The 3168-nt window shown below is 53.1% G+C and overlaps 1 non-coding gene across 1 annotated transcript; it reads right to left on the bottom strand.

Annotated features, from left to right (window-relative positions):
* Positions 1-756: 756 nt before the first annotated feature.
* TRNAG-UCC lies at positions 757-828 on the bottom strand. The gene has a single exon. It is a non-coding gene; the product is annotated as a tRNA-Gly (tRNA).
* Positions 829-3168: the final 2340 nt, after the last annotated feature.

The raw sequence follows: 3168 nt of genomic DNA, 5'->3' as shown, positions 1-3168 counted from the left end.
GGCTCAGATGAGGTGGCCGAGTGGCTAAGGTGATGGACTGCTAATCCGCAGAGATTTGAATCCCATCCTCATTGGATGGTTACAGTCTCTACCCCTCCTTCCCATAGAACTCTCTTCAGCTTGGTACCCAGCCCTTCCCCCAATGAGCCTTCCTACCCACAAAACCCTTCAGAAAACAACAAACCTCAGGCCTGGATCCGTGTTCCTCTGCTTTGCACACTCCCAACACAAACCAACTTCTCAGGCGGGGGCAGAGCCAGGGGTGGGATGGTTGAATTTGCCCTGCCAGGCTCCAGTTTGACACCTGGGCCAGCCCTGCCTCCTACAGCCAGGGGGTGTAGTGCCCAGCCAAGCACTGGTGAAACAAGAGGGGAAAGGCCCGATTCAGCCGCAGACAAGTAACATTTGCAGCTGCCTCTGAGGGACGTGCCTGTGTCCACACTGGTGCTGAACTTTGGTTTGTGGTATTATTACAGGAACACAAAAGAATCTGTAGCAGCAAAAACTGTCCCAAAACTTTACATGTGCACTTTCTCCCCTGAGCATGGTGCAAACAAGACAATGAGCTACAGATGCCTGTTCCCCTGGTTTCTGACTTTCTCCAGTAAGACAAGGATGCGTCCTACAGCTCATTACATAGTCCTGTCCCCTGCAGTGTGTTTAGTGACCTGCTGGGATTTGGGACATTGAGAATGTGATTATCACACAATGTGAGTGGCATTAAACCCATTTTGGAGAAGTCAAAAAACACATCGTTGCATTGGCCGGGAATCGAACCCGGGTCAACTGCTTGGAAGGCAGCTATGCTCACCACTATACCACCAATGCAGCTGGCAAAAAAAAATTTCTCCCGGGTGTCACATGTACTAGGAAAATAACTCACTTCTGTAAATGTAATGAGCAGGATGGGTGGACAGGCAGCAACCTGTCAGTTCTGAGCAGACAGGTTCCCAGAGTGACTGAAAGATGGGGAGGGGACACCACCCCCATCGCTCCCCTCGGAGAAGGGAAATGGTAGTGGAGATAAATTACCATAATGGCCATTCTGACCTGAGAAGGAGGGAGACAGCTCCTTTGAAAGCAAACGTTTGTGTTCGTTCCCGCTACCTACAGAGGAGTTCGTTGCTGATTCCAGTCCTGGGGCTCTGCCGGGATACAGGACAATTCAGGCTGTCACTGAGCTGAAGAAGGGAGATGATTTTTAACAGGGACGGCCACCTCGTCTCCATGACACGTGTTAATCTGTCACCTTCTAGTAGGGTGATCAGACAGCAAGTGTGAAAAATCGGGACAGGGAGTGCGGGGGCAATAGGAGCCTCTATAAGAAAAAGATCCAAAAATCAAACTGTCCCTATAAAATCGGGACATCTGGTCACCCTACTTTCTAGTGGGTGTGTGGTACATGGAGGCAGCCCGCAGTCCTGGCACTCTCCTGAGGACATAAAGTTTCTGTGCAAAATAACAAAACTTTTCACCGAAAGGAGGGAAAGGAGATGGCCACACGATGGCACCAGGTCACTCACAACACAGATTCCTCTATGCCAGTGGCTCTTAAACTTTTGTCCTGGTGACCCCTTTCACACAGCAAGACCCCCCTAATAAATTAAAAACGCTTCTTATATATATATTTAACACCATGATAAATGCTGGAGGCAAAGCGGGGTTTGGAGCGGAGGCTGACAGCTTGCGACCCCCTGTAATAACCTCATGACCCCCAGGGTGAGAACCCCGATCTATGCGCAGTGACTGACAAGTGATTGATCTCCCCTCTCCTGTATTCGAAGAGCTGTTTGGTTTCACCCTTGGTGACCTACAAAGCTGACTCAGTTCTACTGATGGTGCAGGGGCCTGCACAGGGATTTAAATGTGGCTCCTTTTGGGGGGGGGGGCAGTTTAAACATCAGCCCCCTGCCCTGGCTCCTGCTGATTCCTCGGGCTACCCCTCCCCGCATTGTCCCAGGCCCCAAACACTTACTGGAGGCTGCAGTCGAGGGGCTCAGAAGCTCCCTGTGCCCCCCTGCTGCCAGCTCGGCTTCCCTGCTCTGGGCGCTCAGTGGGGTTGACAGATTAGATCATATAAAAATTGTAAAAAAACAAAACAAAAAAAACATATTAGTCTGAACCTGAGCTCTCTGTCCTGACAGGCTGGTGTCCCCAATTCAGTTCCAAATGCTCTTCCAGAAACACCCCTGGGACCCTGCACTCCCTAGTGGGAGTGAAAGGAGAAACCCCCAGCTCTGGCCTTAGCTCCAGGGTGACTGATCAGGGATGGGGGGGAAGTGACTTCTTTGCTGCTGAGAAGGGAGTCAGACCAGTTCTCTGGGGACCAGCGTTCCCAGCCTGAGCCAGGTGGCTTCCCTGCCCCCTGGGGCCTGCAGGCTTAGACTGGTCCTGAGGACACCCTGCTGCTCACCCAGCCACTGAGCCAACCCTCAGGAAAGGCAGCGGTTTGGCTCCCTACTTCAGCCTTGTTTGAGCAGCCCTCCGGGGAATCCCGCAGAATAAAGACTCAGCGTTGCCCACTCTCAGGAGTTGGCCACGAGTCTCGGGAGAATTATTGTTTTCCCTAAAGCCCCAGCTCCTGCAGTCAAGTGGCTCTGTGATGGTTTCAGCCTTCGGTCTCCAAGAAAAAGTAAGTTTCGAGCCCTCCTGGCTGTGCAGAAAGCTACCGAACGGGACCCCAGTGCACGCTAACGGTTCAACAAGCAGAAGGCAAATAAAAAGACCCCCCCCAAAGCGATTATTTTTATGTCATCTCATGATTTTAAAGCCAATCTCGTGAGTTTTAAACGTTTGCGGTTGGCCGTACTGCAGACCTATTGCCGAAACCCTCCTACCCCATCCAATGCACCCAGACTTTCCTGGGGACCCCAGGCCAGTCGGGGCAGTGACCTCACAACACCCCTTTGTGACTCCCAGGGACCCCATCAGGGTGGCAGCTCCATGCTGGGCTCTGCAATGCCCTAAAAGCCCATGACCTTCCTTCTCACAGCCCCTCCCCCTCACACTGACACCCCTATGGATCCTCCCCTCACAGCCCCTCCCCCTCCCGGAGACACCCGAGGACCCTCCCCCTCGCCCCTCCCCTCATAGAGATGGCCCATAGCCCTCCCCCACACAGCCCTCCCCCTCACAGAGCCACCCCATGGAGCCTCCTCCCAACAGCCC

The sequence above is a fragment of the Terrapene carolina genome, unplaced genomic scaffold (genome assembly GCF_002925995.2).
Source record: "Terrapene carolina triunguis isolate 2854851 unplaced genomic scaffold, T_m_triunguis-2.0 Scaffold35475, whole genome shotgun sequence".
NCBI lineage: Eukaryota > Metazoa > Chordata > Testudines > Emydidae > Terrapene > Terrapene triunguis.
The sequence above is the reverse complement of the archived record's forward strand: the minus strand, read 5'-3'. Positions and strand labels throughout refer to the sequence as shown.